General features: G+C 44.5%; 1 long non-coding RNA gene across 7 annotated transcripts; it reads left to right on the top strand.

Annotated features, from left to right (window-relative positions):
- The first annotated feature begins 8,737 nt into the window (after positions 1 to 8,737).
- Positions 8,738 to 17,874, top strand: LOC136449511 (uncharacterized). Of its 7 annotated transcripts, none has more exons than XR_010758043.1 (6): positions 8,738 to 8,948; positions 10,279 to 11,160; positions 14,722 to 14,822; positions 15,503 to 15,680; positions 16,849 to 17,585; positions 17,691 to 17,874. It is a non-coding gene; the product is annotated as an uncharacterized lncRNA (long non-coding RNA). The 7 variants fall into 7 exon arrangements; XR_010758044.1 differs by having other exon boundaries at positions 14,719 to 14,822; XR_010758046.1 differs by having other exon boundaries at positions 10,279 to 14,822; positions 16,849 to 17,116; positions 17,214 to 17,585.
- The last annotated feature ends 72 nt before the right edge of the window (positions 17,875 to 17,946 follow it).

Here is a 17,946-nt window from a genome sequence, read left to right as displayed (position 1 = left end):
GGGTACGCTAGCTCGAGAGGAATGCCCTTCGCGCCAGGGTAAATCAATCCTTCATGATTGCTCATTCTCATTACTGGGGACAGCATCGATCTAGGAGGCGATGAGCCATGGCTTCTCGCCTGGCTAGGAAGTCCACGAGCTGGATGAGATGGAAGCGGTGGTGGATCCCCTTTCGCAAGACCCAATGGACAGGATCGAAGGCATAGTTCTCCCTCAGAGGGGTTAGTAAGTTCAATAGGTTGATAATTCTTGTAATTAGAGGATAGGTGCCAACCTTTGTGTAACGCATAAACAAACTTGTCATTTTGTTTGAACAAGTTTGTTTTTTTTGTTTTGGTGCATTCTGACCCTTCTATTTGTTAAGACCATATGACTCAAGGTGTAGGAGGGAAACTCTGATCACGCCGGTAAGCAAGAGTGTCGTAGCCGCTAGGGCGTAGGTTTCTCGTAGTCCGACCAACCTTGCTCAGTCATTCATTTTCACAGACCTTGCTAGGTTTTAACATGAGGAAGGGTGTTGGGCACGGTGACTATTTTAGAAAGGGTGTATGTATACCCTTATTAGCCCCCAAGTGAGACTCGACCCCTTGCCATTGCTAGGGTCAGGTGTCACTAAAGATCGAGGAGAGGATAGCGAAACTAGTAGGAGAAAGCGTCTCTTGTTTTCATGCATACCCCCTCCCTAGGATCTAAGCCATTGTTCTATGACCAGTGCATTCGGTCTCCTTGCGAGTCCAACTTTCCTTAAGCCCCCACGCATAGCAGGGGTCCTAGTCAAGGGTCAGCTCATCTTTGTGATCATCGCCCTAGTCCATGGTTTCCAAAACCAGAGGGGTTGAGCTAACAGTCACTTGCCTCGATGGCTCGAGTGACGCACTCGGTGAGCTCGCTATCGGGCATGTTCGAGTGGAATCTGGGTCCATCATTTGTGATGGGGTTGGCATAGCCCTCATATGGCATTCCACTGCTCCTTAACTCACCTCCTGATAGATGCCCGTGTCGCTCTAGAGAGCGACTCAGGTGGCCTGCTGACCTCTCCTTGATGGAGATTCTATGGGCTCAGCTCGAGATTAGGATCAAACGAGAAGGTCAAGATGACCCTATCCGCTTCTAAGCGGGTTGGGCAAAGGCCGCTGGGGCTCATCTGCATTTTTTCCATGGCTCTATTCAATGCAAGGTGGCCTTGGGCCCTTCACAGGGCCATCCTTCAAACCTCAGGTCAGGTGGATTTATAAGTTCGGGTAGGGTGGCTTGAGCCCTTGGGCCCCGTGGGGCTCGATAGGGGTCGGCCAAATTTCATGCATCACCCCGTCCTTGGTTTTCGCAATCAGGAGGGGCTGAGCTAATGAAACTTGCCTCGATGGCTCGAGTAGTTGTGCTCGGTGAGCTTGCTAACGGGCACGTCCGAGTGGAATCTAGGTCCAGTCATTCACTGACGGGGTTGGCATAGCCCTCATATGGTATTCCACTGCTCCTTAACTCGCCTCCCGACAGATGCCCGAGCCATTCGATTGGCTTGGGTGGCCCGCTAGCCTCTCCTCAATGGAGATTCTATGGGCTTGGCTCAAGGTTAGGATCAAACGAGAAAGATTGAGATGTCCCTGTCCGCTTCTGAGCGAGGTCGGGCAAGGGCCGCTAGGGCTCACCTCGGTTTCTCTCCCCTTGACTCTATTTGACAGTGTGGTGGCCTCAAGCCCTTCGTGGGCTGGCCTTCGAACCTCGATCGGTTGCTGCTCATGTCGAATGAGATGACTACCGCTTCATGACGCGACGCAAAGCATTGTGATGCAATAATTGTATATGTAATGCTTGGATGTATGAGATGAATGTATGAATGGATGTATGAATGAATGCATGAGAATGGATGAATGAATGCTCATGTACTGGAAAAGTAAAGTGGGGGTTGGTAAAGTTTCCTCGATGGTTCGAGTAACTGGGTTCGGGGAGCCCTTACCAGATATATCCGTGTGGGGTCTAGGGTCCATCGTTCATGACGAAGTTGGTGTGACCTATATGGGACATCCCGCTGCTCCCTACCCATCTCTTAGCAGTGGTCAGAGTCGTCTGATCGACTTTGGGTGACCTGCTGGCCTCTCCTCAATGGAGATTCCACCGGTGGGTCCCTCCAAATCCTTCTAGGGAAGGCGAAGGCTAAAGCTCGAGGTGCAGGGACAAAAACTCTGATCATGCTAGGTGAGTAGAAACACCGTAGCCGCTGGGGCGTAGGTTTCTAGCGGTCCGACTAGTTTTACTTAGAGTTTGTTTTCGCACACCTTGCCTCTAGGTTTTAGCGTGAGAAAGTAGTTGGGCATCAAGAATGTCTACCGAATAGACACCCTTTCTAGCCCTCGAGCGAGACCTAACCTCTTGCCATTGCTAGGGTCGGGGGCTCGATAGCAAAATTAATGCATGTAAAGTAAGGGTGACCCATCTCTCTGGCAGCGGTCAGACCTATCCGATCGACTTTAGGCAACCTGTCGGCCTCTCCTCGATGGAGATTCCACTGGTGGGTCTCCTCCAAATCCTTCTAGGGAAGGCAGAGACTAAAGCTCAGGGATGCGGGGACAAAAACTCTGATCACACTGGTGAGCAGAAAATGTTGTAGCCACTAGGGTGTAGGTTTTTAGTGGTTCGACCAGTTTTACTCAGAGTTTGTTTACACACACCTTGCTTCTAGTTTTTAATGTGAGAAGGGGTTCGGGCATAAAGAATGTCTAGCAAATAGATACTCTTGTCAGGCCCCGAGCGGGGCCTGACCCCTTGCCGTTGCTGGGTCAGGGGCTCGATAGCGAAATTGATAAGAGAAAACATGCGCAAATTAAGGGCGACTGTGCCAGCATAGGACCTACCTTGACGGCATGAGTGACAAGTTTGAGGAGCTCTTATCGGACATGTTCGAGTGGAGTCTGGATCCGTTGTTCTTGATGGGGTCGGCATAACCCGCGTGGGGCATCCTGTAGCTCCCTACCCGTCTCTTGGCAACAGCCAAGCCATTCGATCGACTTGTGTTACCCTCTAGGATAGGACTTACCTACGGAGATAGGGGATGAGAACATCCCACCTAAAAACTTAGTTAGGCAGATAAGCCAGGCAATGAACTCGTAATAAATGGACAAGCTCTTAGATTTTGTTATGGCCAAACAGTTTTTAGCCCCCCCTTCGTATAAAAAGGTTGGTGCGCTCCAACCCTTTAAACCATGACCGTAAAGCTCGGGGTACGGGTAAACAAATTCTAATCACGCTGGTGAGCAAAGGCATTGTGTTTCTTGCAGTATGACCAGTTTTACTTAGAGTTTGTTTCTGTATCCCTAGCTTCTTGGTCTCAACGAGAGAGGGGGTCGAGCACGGAGAATGTTCGCCAGGTGGATATACTCTTAGATGTGCACCGACCTCTTCGGTAGCTAAGGCCAAAAAGCCTGGGGTGCGGAAAAAACTCTGATCACGCTGGTGAGCAAAGACACCGTAGTCACCGAGGCGTAGGTTTCTCGTAGTCCGACCAATTTTACTCAGCATTTGTTTCTGCAAACCTCGCTTCTGGGTCTTAATGTGAGAGAAGGTCAGGCGTAGAGAATGTCTACTAGATAGGTACACTCTTATTAGCCCCTGAGTGAGGCCCAACCCCCCATCGTTGCTGGGGTCGGGTGTCACTAAAGGCCGGGGAATTTGATAGTGAAATTGATAAGAGAAAGTGTGTATTTATTAAGGGTAAAAGTGACATAGCTGCTCGATGTTCTAGGTATTGACGAAGATCTCACCGTCGATGGTCTTAAGCTTATAGGCGCTTGGCCAAAGCATCTCTACGATGACGTATGGTCCCTCCCATGGCGGAGATAGCTTGTGGCGGTCCTTGTTGCTCTAGATGAGACGACGCACTAGGTCTCTGACATTGAAGGCCCGACCCTACACTCGACGATCATGGTACCAGCGCAACGCTTGCTGGTACTTGGCCAAGTAGAGGAGGGTGACATCACATGCTTCATCTAGCTGGTCTCCTTCATATGCTCCCCCTTGTTGAAGCCCCCAGACAAGAACCACTTTAAGAGGCTGCAATCCTTGTATAGGTGCTCGATGGGGAAAGCATGGTTTGGGCATGGCCCTTCGAGCAGCCTCTCAAAGTGGTTCAAGGTACCCTCGGTAGGCTTTTGGCCTCCCTTACGATCGGTACTAGCCACAAGTGAGCCCTCACGCCGCTGTTTGTTCTTCTTGTTGGGATGGTTGGAGGCACCTTCGCCGATGTCCTCGTCCTGCTTCGCCTTGCCCTTGAGGATGCGTCGGCCAAAGGCCTAAGGTCCTGGTAAGTCGGGGCTTGGGCTTTGGTCCTCGTCGCTGTCGTAGCATCCACCACAACGTGGGTGGTAGCCATAGCTAGCCCCCTCCCTCGTATTACCATAGGTATGCCTACGGGCATTGAGGGTGTCGCGTGTGTTGTGGTAGAGGCCGAGACGCTCATGCACTAGAACCGTGGTGCATGGCCTACCACCTTGTTGCGCCTGGTCGACTGACGCATCCTCGTCAAGTTGTTCTAAGGGCACGTTATGCCTATAGGCGTCGAGGGTGTCGCGCGTGTCATGGTGGGGGCCAAGACGTTCATGCACTGGAACCGCGGTGTGGGGTCGGCACAGGAGCACTGTTGGGCGCTCCAGACGAGGTATTCTGGAGAGAGCGGCTCTCCTCCGGCAAGCTATGTCATGACATTGGTGAACGAAAAGGTCAGGTGGCGTAGGTCCTATCAGGACGGTCAGTCTTAGGAAGGCGCTGAGCTAGCGCTCTAACCTCCCGTAGTCGAAGCTGGGGGACTGGTCGCTCCTGGGGGCGTGGGCCTCTGGTGCGTGCAGCTACAGCTCCTCCAGCACCTCGGTGATCGTGTTGAGGTTGGTGGAGTGAAGAGGTTGGACGGCGGTGGGTGCCCGCACTAGCTCTTCCTCCGTCGTGACGATGAAGTCTAGATCTCCGGGGCGCACGCGCGCGCCCAGGACCCGACCGACGTTGCGACTAGCCATCCGAGGCCTGGTGTGAATGTAGAGATGCACAAAAGGCCCCTACCTGGCCGCCAACTATCGGTGTTTTGAGTTGCCACCAACACGTAAATTTCTAATATTACGTGTCTGGCTCGGATAGTGTGCTAAGAGGACATAAGGTTTATATTGGTTCGGGTAGAATGTCCCTACGTCTAGTTCGTTGCTGTTGCTCGTGTTACTAGCACTAACAGTTCATAGTAGGGGTTACAAGCGGTCGAGAGAGGGACATGTCCCATGTCTCTGGTGGAAGGAACGAATGGGTGCCAAGAGCTCGATCGCTGCTTGGCTACGTGTTTGGGGTTTGATGGATCGATCGAATTCGAGTCCGATGATTCAATGCGATGTGTTGTGATCATTTTTCTGATGCCCTTGTGGGACGCCCTGCTTTTTCTTTTATAGGCAAGGAAAAGTACGGGTTACAGTGGAGGAAGAGAAGAGAACGAGAGGAAGAAGTCCTTCAGGATTGTCGTGTCCTTTTCTCCTCTACGTGGGTCCCACTGACCCTGTAAACGTCAATAGGGATAGCTTCTCGTCGTGGCCCTGTCCGTCATTGGCGCCATGTGCAGGCATTGTCTACCGGTCATGGCACTCCACTCCATCCTGGCAGACGTCATGATGAACTAACGTGCCCATCAGTGTTTATATGGGAGTTAGATGGAACAACATCGGTACGTCTGACGTTGTTCCTAACGTGAACCCCCAAGTATGGCCCGTCATGAGTCGTGGGCTACATCGAGGCGTGACAGTCTCTTTCCTAACGTTAGAGCTTTGACCTAGGCCCATACGCTTGGACCTAGAGTGGTTGGCGGCGGTATGGGTCTCTGTCGCGCGAGATGGAGCCCCTGGCCTCGGGGTCGGGCGAGGTGGAGCTCCTCCCCAGAGGCCGGGCGCAAACCCAAGGCTCGGGCAAGGCGGAGCCCAAACCTAAGGGTTAGGCGAGGCGAAGCCAGCCTTTAGTGGTCGGGCGAGGCGAAGCCCGTGGCCTTGGTGTCGGGTGAGACAGAGCCCGCCCCCGGAGGTCAGGCGAGGCGGAGCCCCACGGCCTCGGTGTCGGACGAGGTGGAGCCAACCCTCAGGAGTCGGACGAGGTGGAGTTTGCGAACCTAGGGGTTGGTTGGAGCTGTAGTCACGCCATTGACTGCTCGGTTGTTTCAATGTTGATGGTTATTTGCTCCTCCTCTTCGGGTACCCTAGTATCGGTCCCCGACAAAATTAGTTTATATTATATTTAAAAAATACAAGACCGCATTTGAAAACCATTAGATGACAAAACTTGTCCAATATTAATAGTTCGGTTATCAAAGATTTCTTACTTTAGAGTTTCGTGATAAAACAAAAACTCAAACAATAGCAGAATGTCAAAAATAGTCTTAAAACCATACTAAGGCCACTAATTGTCCTATTGAATGTCCTTTGACCTTCTCCTCCAAACATTGGCGTACTACCGTGACAGCATAGCTAAATCTGGTTGGACTTGACCTATTGTTTTCTTATATAATTTCAGTCTAGGGGGTTTGGTTTTCTTGCGCTAGCAGTTCTCAAGTGCCATATTTCTACTGCATAGCATCATTATCACTTTTTATGTACTATATATTTTCTATTGCATTACATAAATTAAACACATGTGCGAGCGACCATAGTGCCACCATGTGTCCGTCTAGCTCTTTGGTAGTACTAGGGCAATAAACAAGCTAAGCTTAGTGAACTTGCCACCTCAAGCTCGGGCTCAATAGAAGCTCGATCTTATCGACCTTTCAACGAGGCTCGAGCTCAGCTCCGTCAAAGCTTAACTAGCGCGAGCTCAGCTCCGTCAAAGCTTAACTAGGAGCCTAAGGTTCGTTTTCGGGCGGTTTAGATTCCTTTATTTTTTTGAGGAATTAAAACCTACTTAATGAATTAGGCTATTTGACTTGAAACTTGACATTTCATAACATTTTTAAGCTAATAAATAAGCCTATCTTTAATTTATAGGGTGGGAGATGGAAATAGATTCTATAAATCACTATGCTATTATTCTATTCTCCAACTTATAGCACACTCTTCAACTCACTTTCCTACAATAAAAATACAACATATAAGTATGTCCTTGGTATGCCTAACAATAAATAAACAAATATATTACATATACAACTATATTAACTTAATTAATCTATGTCTAAATTGTAATTATTAGAATGAATTCAATTTAAGAATCCAAACAAACCCTCCGTGTAAAATACTTCACAAGTAAATAAATAATAAAGCAATAAAACAATTCTACAAACTGATTACATAAAGGGCTTGTTCGCTTGAACTACTTTTCAGCCGAGTCAGTCTATTTTAACTTATTCTCCCTCACAGAATACTATTGAATCACCCGAAACCAACCGACTTTAATACCAGCCGAACCATTCTAAAAGCAATACAAATGGAATCTTTTAGATGTATCAGTTACATTAGTCAAATTGTAACATAATAGAAGAGAAATTTTAATGGGATTTAAATGAAATATGACAGATACATGGGATAAGACTATTTGAGCTTGGCTCATTCAGTCTCGAGCTCAGCTTGAAATCAAGCTCAAGTTAAGCTGTTATAAAAAAAAGCCCAAGTTAAGCTCGAATCGAGCTTTCCGCGAGCCGAGTTTGAGTAGCCTATCCAAGTTCGAGCATTTTGTGCAGCCCCAATCCCCCGTAGCTATGTACCGTGTCAATCATTTATAATGGCCTGACAATTTACAAGCCATATATATCTCATCTCGTTAATTTTCATCTACACCGCGAGAGTTGGTAGGGAAGAATAAACTGACCAGTGACCTTCTCATCCTGTTAATTTTCATATACATCACGTGAGTTGGTAGGGACGAATAAACTGACTAGTGACCTTCCTACATATGGAATAAGGGCGGGTTTAAATTCAGGGCGTAAAGTTTTGGGTATTATATTGGATGTCATGTGAGGATGTCGCTTGTGATGTTTGGATACTAATAAAAATTAAATTACAGAATTCGTCGGTAATCCGCGAGACAAATTTATTAAACCTAATTAACCCGTCATTAGCACATGAGTTACTGTAGCACTACATTGTCAAATCATGGACTAATTAGGCTTAAAAGATTCGTCTCGTAAATTAGTCGCAAACTGTGTAATTAGTTATTTTTTTAGTCTATATTTAATACTCCATGCATATGTCAAATATTCGATGGGATAGAAAGTAAACTTTGGAGAAGAAACTAAACAATGCCTAAAACATCATTTTTTTTATAATTACACACACAATTACGCTAGCCAAAGTTCTGCATAGCGTAAATATTTCACACCGCTTAACCGTTTTACGCACACAATCGGCTTGGCAGTTGCAATAATAAGGTCAGTCTCAGCTGAGAGTTTTATTATGCTATTTCCAAGACTGCCGTGTGATATAGAATGAATGAAACTTAGACGAAACACTCACTATCAATATAAAGTTTCATTAACATTTAATTCTGAAACTCATAGAGAGTTGGTAATCATAGTAAGAGAGTTTATTTTTTTCTCTTTATTAAAATATTATCATGTCATTAAAAAATATACGTGTGACGGGCTATTAAATATAGAAGAAAATCTTATGAAACTTGCGTAACAAAGCGGCTGCAAAGACCCTCTCATCCTACACTCCATACTCTCGTACCGACCGACCCCGCGGCGCCAGTGACCCAGGTGTCCTGCCCTCCTCCCACCCAGCCTCCATTCAAATCCCACCATACCGAGGGCAAAAAAAAAAAAAAAAAACAGCAGGCGATGGCGACACCGCGAAACGCAACGCCGCCGCGAATGATTGGGAGTGGGATGGATCGCGTGAGCGGCGCGTACGGGGGGAGTGTACGCGACGTGGTGCGATGCGGGAGCCGGGAGGTAGATGATGACAAGCGGAAGCGGGCCGCGACAAGATCCACGATCCTAGAAGGCGCCGGTACATGATCGCCCCCCCTTTCCCTGCCTGGATTTTTGTTCGCTTCGCATCCCCGCCCGCGCCTTGTCTCTACCTGCTTGGATCTCGCCAGATTCCTGCCCCAATCATATGGCGGGTTCGCGCCCCCACCCTAGGGCGGCTGTATCTTCTTCCTTCCTGACTGTTGCTGCGCCCTGCAGCGGCGCGAGGTGCAGCCGCCGAGATAAAGGGGAGTGGGGTTACCGATTTCTGCAAAAGTTAGGGCCAATTTTGCGCCGAACTGAGCTGATTGTGCCCCGGTCGAAGGATGCACTGTAGTGTAGGATCTACGGGCATGATGCCTTCGGCCTTTTGCGAAGGCAGCCATTGCTGTTCCACCAACGTACATTGCTTACTTAGTTCCGAATTCTGATCTCGCGGAAAAACCGAATGCGACTTAATCGTGGCGTTTGTGGCCATACATTTCATTTGATTTTGCCGTGCAGCTGCTTGTAGTATTACTATTAGATTTTGGGAGTAGTAAATGACAATGTAGTAATAAGTTATTCTTAAAAGGGTATGGTAACATTAGTCATTAATTCATTTCCGAAACTCTCTGATCACTACATTGCCTCCAGTGATTTGTTCAGCATTGCATAATCTCCTTCTGGTTTGTATTGGACATACTGATACAATAATTACTAGCTTGCAAGTATTCAGTCCCCGGTACCCAAGTGCTGCCTTTATCTGCAAAACTACAGGCTCCTAACTGTAAGCAAACACATGTGCACTGACAAAAGGAGATAGAATCACAGTAGTGTGCTATGTTGCTAGGAGATAGAATCAGGTGAGAAGTGGGGATTGAAAAAATTAAAATGTTTTATGGGATGAGAAGGGGGAAATGATGACAGGACTGCATCCTTCTTATCAGAAGATAAGCATGGGACTGGAGAGGCAGAAGTGAAAGACTGATATGCCTGAAGATTAAACTGCACTCAAATAACCTGTACATGAACTGATGACTTCTCTCTGTTACCAGTTAAATGCCTTTGTCTAATTCTGGTACTAGTATTCGTGTAGACTCTACATACCTTGTCCATGTGAAGTCGATAACTCAAGAGATAATTCCAGATCAAATAGCCTAGTAGTAAAAGATTTCACTGTTAAGTACACTTATCTGTCTTCATGGAAATTGAATATGCTAATTTTACTACATTCTAAACTTAGACCACATGAATAATGAATACATTGACAGTATTTGAGAAATACCAACTTTCCATGCATTGAGCAGCTGGCTACTAAAAAAAAAAAACTCAGATTACTGTATTACTGGACTGCATTCAATCACACTTTTGCTTTTTTATGTGGCCAGGATAGCAGCTTCTTGACTCAGCTCAAGTTGATCCTTCAGCTGCAGAGGGCAAATCAATTAGTTTCTATGACGAAGTGACTTTTACAGTGAAATACTGAGATAGGGCTGTTTAAAATAGGGTATCGGCTATCCTGCAGCCAGAGCTATAACCCCTTAAATCACAACTGCGTTGGGAATTTGGGATAAAGCGGATGTAAGCAGGGATGAAAGCAGAGCAGTCAACTCAGGTTCAGATCCAGTAAACATGCTCATTACTGAATTTGAATACCAAAAAATGCTGGGCTAGCATGGGCCTGAAGTATGTTCTGCCATCAGCTATGCTTACAGTGATAATATGGTCCTCACTCCCCATACCATGCAGGGTTGTTGTGCAATAGGCATTCATTGACAGCTTTGTGTTTAGCTGTTCTTATGGAATTGCAGTAACTTACCAATTATTTGCCTTAGGCAAGCAGTGGCATATTGATGAGTTGGTGTCAGGCTTCAGATAGATAGATATATCTGCTTCATTTACCTTCTGCATACTCGTATATGATATATCTGGACTGTTCTTGCTCTTAAACGGCTTCTTTGTTCCATTAGCCTATCCATGCCAGACTACAGGAAGTACAGTTCATGTTATAAGTTCAAGGTGATAATGCCTTTGTGCTGGTGGAACCTGGCACAATAAGGAGGATTGGAGAAATGACCAGTGCAGTAACTAAGTTGGCCACATTTCTATTGGCCTAAAGTCCCAGACTACCAGCCCACTGTTCCCTGTTACACATGTGGTATTGCACTTTTAGAAGAGAGGAGCAGAATAATGTGAACTACATGTGATGGCTTGGATTTTTGGATGAAATGTCATGATCAAGGTCCCTGCTCTTGCACCTGACGCAACAGGTATGAATCCCATATTCCAATGCCGGTATCTTTCTTTGTGGCCTGTCACAAGTTATACGTTAATTAATTTGGTAATATATAGGTTAGTCAACCTTTTGGTTCTTCAAAAGAATATTTTTGTGATTTCTGATAAACATTGTTTATATTATAAATTATTAGTAAATTTTGTGCGTTTGTCCTTTTCGTGTCATTGACCACATATGCCAAGTTTGAATGCCAGGCAGGATCTATGCTTAAAAGTTAGGGAATAAGCATTAACAAATAAATGCACACATTAGATTGTCATAGTAATCATTATCGCGGTGCTTTGGTGTGAAACCTTCATAGATGAAGTTTTTGAGTTCAATAAAAAAAATTATGATATCACTCTAGTTTGTGTTTAGCTGATGCTTAAGAAAATTTTTGAATCTTTTAGTTTCAGAAAGATAATGTTCAGTCTATTAGATATTTATATTAGTATCTTGAGAAAAATATATGCCAACATTAATTATAATAACACAGTCTGTCGATTATGATCTATAGTATGCTTATGTACATAAATATGACTGGACCATTTGCCCTAAAAAAACACTGGTAGTCACTTATGTTCATTTTAAGGGAACTTCAAAATGAGCCTACAGGATGAGGTGTGATTTAAGTGAGTTTTATGTTCTATTATTTTAAGGGAACTTCAAAATGAGCTTTGTAAAACATGTCTCCCCAGTTTTTTCCAGATCTTGTTCAGTTCCATTGGCTTAGGTGCTAAAGGGTGTTAGCTTGTTCAACTATATTGTAGGTGTGTATTTGCTAAATAGTTCCATATCCACGCCCCCCCCCCCCCCCACCCCCCAAAAAAAAAAAGAAAAAGAAAAGTGGGTGTCTTCATTTGATTTAGCACTAACAGCCTACGGAAATGAAAGATTTGATCTTGTACTTTTTTTTGTTCAAATGAATCGAATTGTCCTCTGGCACATGCTGATTAAAGATAAGCACCTTTTAGCAAATAGCCAAATAGCAAGTAAATAAGAATCCACTGAATTAGCAATAGCATCAATCATGCCTTTATCTCTCTTCCCGTCCTATCCAGTGATCATCGGATTCATTATTCTATTAGCCTAGCTTTTGTTAACTGTGCACTTCTCCTTGAAAATTGTAGGATACTGAAACAAGTTCTTTGGATAATTATTGGGAGTTCTCATGATTAGCACCTTAGTAGCTATTTAAGTGGATACTAACTGTGAACCTGTATTTGCTCATTATCAAATCGTAAAGACTGGTACAAACGCGTGGATAGAACATTACACATTACAATGTGCGAGATATGTAACGCTAGCAGCTATCCATTTACTTTTCTTCAATTCTGGGATATCCAAATATACTGTGTGTTTTATTTGTGTGTTCCTTTATGGCGGGAGACTTTGGAGTCAAAAGGTTTTAGACTCAGTAGAACTAAAACTGAGTATATGAGATGTGACTTCGGCACTACTATTCGGGAGGAGGAAGATGTTAGTTTGGAAGGTCAAGTAGTGCCTAGGAAGGATACCTTTCGATATTTAGGATCAATGCTACAGAGAGACGGGAATATTGATGAAGATGTTAGCCATATAATCAAAGCAGGATGGATGAAGTGGCGGCAAGCATCTGGTGTCCTATGTAACAAAAGGGTACCACAGAAGCTAAAAGGCAAGTTTTATAGGACGGCGATTAGACCTGCTATGTTGTATGGTGCAGAATGTTGGCCTACCAAAAGACGACATGTTCAACAGATAAGTGTCGCGGAAATGCGTATGTTGCGTTGGATTTGCGGTCATACAAGAAGGGATCGAGTTCGGAACGATGATATACGTGATAGATTAGGGGTAGCACCAATTGAAGAGAAGCTTGTCCAACACCGGTTGAGATGGTTTGAACATGTCCAACGGAGACCTCCAGAGGCACCGGTGCGTAGTGGAATACTAGGCCAGGATAGTAACGTAAAGAGAGGCAGAGGAAAGACCGAAGTTGACTTGGGTAGAGGCAATAAAAGAAGACTTGAAAGGATAGGAGTGCTTGGAAGACAGCTATTCACGTGCCTGAACCTTGATTGCTTCTGCTGGGTTTCAACTCTAGCCTACCCCAACTTGTTTGGGACTTAAAGGCTTTGTTGTTGTTGTTGTTGTTGTTCCTTTCCAGATTGGACCACGTTGTTGGGTCAAGCCCCACTAGAAGTTATGGTAATGAAAAACTTGTACCGATCTTGCTTTGCTCCCTGCACTGTGCATGTCAGTGGATGCAGCTAACTTGATAGCAAAAGCATTTAATTCATTTATCAATTAACATAAAGGTAGAGAAGCAACTGACTTGCTTTGAGGGCAATAAAAGCTGAAAGGACTCCAATCATCACGAAGCAGCTTAGCGCGCTGCTGCTGTCTACTACTCCCCCAACATATTAGCATAATTCAAGGATGCCAAGGGCTACAAGAATTTGGTATGAACTTACTTTGCCAACTTAATCAAATTAGACAGAAAACAAAAGTGCTACTTGATGAAGAATTAGAGTAGCACAATTGTCAAGGATCGTAGGGAATGTACTGGGGGCCTGTAATGGTAGTATAACTATGTAGAGTTGGGGTCTTTGAGGGTAAGTCTATGAGCTGGATCCACAGGGGTGTGCATTCCAACTCCAAGCATGCTCTGCTCATCATATTTTTAGAGTTGGGAGAAGGTTTGGTTGTCGTGTCCCTGTGATTTGTTTTCTGTGGCGGTATCGGAATTGAGGGGTAGCTTGGGGGCTGTTTGTCTTTGTTAAAATACGCCGTTCCACACCCCGATCACAGCTGTGCAGACGATGGTCGGACGGCTGTCGGAGGTACAGTTTGTTAACAGACGGGAAGCTTTCTGGAGGATCTGCTGTGCCATGTGACGGTAGACCCTCTGGATCCTGTCATTTGATCTGTGCCGGAAGGTACGGTTGAAGGGAACTTTTATATGTATTCTCTGTCACTTGTTCACTGCTTTCTTCAATATCAGGTCTGTTTGGTGGTAGAACCGTTTCTGCAATACGCAATGGTGGGCCAGCTTGTGCTCTGTTATGTTTCCATTCCGGGCCTCAATTTGATTCGAACCTTTGTGGCTCATTGGTTATTGTTTGCTGTGGCCTTTAGTTTTCTATTTTTGTGTCAATCTGTTTCACCAGGATAGCTACACCCTGTAGGTGCTTCAGAGAAATGACTAAAAAACATAACTTACCTTTGCAACTAGCTGACAAGATATTTCTCTGATGTCTTCTCAAATCTCATAAAGAATCGAGCGTGATGTGGCATTTGTTAACAACAGTTGTATTTGCTTTTGAAAAAAAAAAGATAAACAGGCAAGCTTAGTTTAAGAACAACATGGAAACAAAACTAATGCCATTTTTAGTATTACCCTTGTTATATTACCATTTTGAGAGTTTAGCTTGAATGTTTTGGCCTTTTTGCTGTGATGCTGGGTCTTCCTGTATCACTTAATCAGTGAATTAACGTGCATATTTGATACATTTTATCTCATATTATTTTTAGTAATATTACTAATTACACAAGTACATAACGGTCTTTATAGTAGATGAGTGGCTGCACTGGATGGATTAACAAGCAAGTGACCCTCCATGATTGTACGACAATGTACTGTGTCCATTTGTTTTTCAGTTGGCCTGACTTAAAAAGGTAACAAGGTGCCATTTTAGTACTAGTAGCCCCTTTTTGTAATGACAGTTTTGCTTCACCACTTGTTCTGTATGAGTACACTTCGGCCATATTTGGTTTCTATAGGCGCTCCTGAAATTCCTGTCATATCGAATGTTTAGACACATGCATGGAGTATTAAATATAGACTAATTATGAAACTAATTACACAACTTGCGACTAATTTGCGAGACAAATCTTTTAAGCCTAATTAGTACATGATTTGACAACGTGGTGCTACAGTAACCATGTGCTAATGACAGATTAATTAGGCTTAAAAAATCGTCTCGCAAATTAGCCTCCATCTATGTAATTGGTTTTGTAATTAATCTATATTTAATGCTCTTTATTAGTATCTAAACATTCGATGTGATATGAATTTTAGGAGCGACTAAAGAACCAAACACCCCCTTCATAGCCTTCTTTGTCCAACTTTTAGTTTATTTAATATAGTGGTAGTACACATGCATGTATTCTGATAACTTATTATTTTGTATAGTAATGTAAAAATGCCAGTATAGAAGTGCCATCTGTTTTCATCACATGGAGTGTGCTTTGATTCAGCTAGTTTGCATTAGCTGGCGGTTTCAGTACTATAATATATGCAACTGTTGAAGGGTTGAGTTATTCAAGTTTTATGATACTGTGATCTCTTTTTGCAGTATAAATAATGTGGCATGAAGACTGAATATCTTTATTGATTGGTGTGAGAAAAGAAGGTTCCTAGAGATTCACATAGTTGACTAGCAGATGAGAGGTGGAGATTATTGGTGAGATGTACAAGCAGCTGTGGGTTGCCCCTAGGAGGGGAACCGGATTGCACAAATCAACAAACAACAGGTACTACAGTAGAGAAAGGACAAGAGACGATTCCCTTGTATTAAGAGATCAACTTGTCCCGTTCCCCTTACTTTCCCTCTCTTTGCTGCTCGCAATATCCATTTTTAAATTCATATCATCCTGCAACATGCATCCATCCATCCTAACGTCCTAAGCCAGTGTTCTTATCATTTGCTACTGCAAAGTGCTTCTCTTTGCATGCTTCAATCACATGAATGATGAGCCCGAAAAAGAAAGTAAGCCCCTGTTACGATCATTGCATTCAGAAATCTAATGCAGCACACTAGTGTATACTTTTGCAGCATGTCATGAATATGTATCATATAGTAGGATCATTCAGAAATGTCAATGCGGTCCCATGCAGTCAGATGTTTCTACACCATGCTGTGCAACGGTCCTAACCCTCCTAGTTCGGCTAAAACATACACTCTTCCTGAAAACTCGTCCATAAGTTGCTTAATTGTTTATAATTCACGCCTTTTTATGCTGCCATCGTGATGGTAAAGGTGTTTCTAGGCCCTCTGATTTTGATAACAAAGCATGCTTCGCATGTGGCTAGGGGGTAATGGAGGACACTATGCTCTCGGTTCTGTGGTATACAATAGTTAGCCCTGACCCTATTCATGAAAACAATCAAGAGGGTTTAACCCACTGCATGTTTATTCTAATCGCAAAGGTAATTATGCAGCGTGTTGGGGTCACATGCTCTTTAGCATGCCAATTGCCTCATTTCTTTATGGCGCGTTGCTAGAATAGGAAGAAAAATGTCATCTCACTAGCATGGAGGAGGGCAAGGAAGAATGCCCTCTGGCACATGCCTTCCGTTATGGGGACCAGAAACACATGGGAGCTACAAATCTAGAACTTCCCTTCGAGAGGAACAAGGGTGTGGACCCCTTCGGAGATCTCTAAGATGAGAGCTTTCTTGCCCATAACACTACCACTCGCCTCCCCTGGCCCAAATTCCGAATTAAATGACATTATTTAATAGGTATAGAACATCAAAGCGACAGTTCAAAGTAACAACAGGTTAACTTTCAGTTGTGTTTTCCGGTCTGGTGGCTGCCCCTATTTACCGGTCAGTGATACTGTAGTAACTACTCTAAATCGTTACAATTCCGAATTCTGACAGTATGTTTCACCGTCTCATGTTTCAGTATTTCTGCAGGGAAAAAGGTGGGTAGAAATGAAGCGACAGCACTAAAGGAGTTTGGCAATATCTTGTGGGTAAGGATGCGCAACGCAATTAGGTGTTGGATGTTGTGCAGCCATGAGTTTTCCGCTTGCACAATTGAACCCGGCCTTGGGAGTAAGAGAAAGGCATTTGATGGACGCAGCTCCCTCAGGTGGGAAGAAGAGCCAGCGCTCCACCTGGCCAGTGCAGTGGCTGGCTGCTGTATGCTCTGTCAATGCCTTCGCCTTTTTTCACGAAAGAGGTAAAAAGGAGCTCTGCACTTGAAACTTTGATGCTGGCAACTATACCTATACGTATCGGCATCATGCTACCACTTGCCTGTGAAACCTGTGACGCAGGAACAGTCCATTGGGGTAGAGTATATGTAATCGTGCTGTGCAAATGCACACTGACACCCCGCCGAATAATGATTGGAGTAGTAGGCATATGGTAGGTGCTTTAGGTCTTCATTACCTCTGGACGGCGGCTTTCTTGTGCTATGAGAGTACTAGATGGTTTCCGCAGCCTGTGCCCGTGATTCTTTGAAGTTTTAACACAAGCAGCAGCACGTGTCCAACAAACCACTGCGAGCGATATCAGTCTACTGAGCAGCATCAGTCTTGGTTATATATCTAAATTGTGGAGGTCCAAGACATTCTGCTGGCAAGGCAAGACAAGGGTGGCTGTATGGAAACCTGCAGTTGTTTAATCCCGTTAGAACCGGTAAGCAGGTGAGTAATAGAGCCGAGTTCTTGTGTTGCATGAAACGAATCTGAGCTGTACTTGGCATGAAGCATGATCCAGATCCAAAACTAAAATTGTATCATTTTTTGCAGATCCCAAGAGCAGCGCGCCTGCCTGTCGCAAGTAGTACTGCTCCCCCACAACCAGTGGAGTGGTAGGAGGTGTTTGGTTGTTCCTTTTAAATTTTAATCGATGTTCTATTGGATGTTTGAATACATGCATGGAGTATTAAATATAGACTAATTATGAAACTAATTATATAGTTTGCGACATGAATCCTTTGAGCCTAAGTAGTCCATGATTCGATAATGTTTTGCTACAGTAAATATGTGTTGATGATGGATTAAT

The sequence above is a fragment of the Miscanthus floridulus genome, chromosome 5, assembly GCF_019320115.1.
Source record: "Miscanthus floridulus cultivar M001 chromosome 5, ASM1932011v1, whole genome shotgun sequence".
Taxonomy (NCBI): Eukaryota; Viridiplantae; Streptophyta; class Magnoliopsida; order Poales; family Poaceae; genus Miscanthus; species Miscanthus floridulus.
The sequence above is the reverse complement of the archived record's forward strand: the minus strand, read 5'-3'. Positions and strand labels throughout refer to the sequence as shown.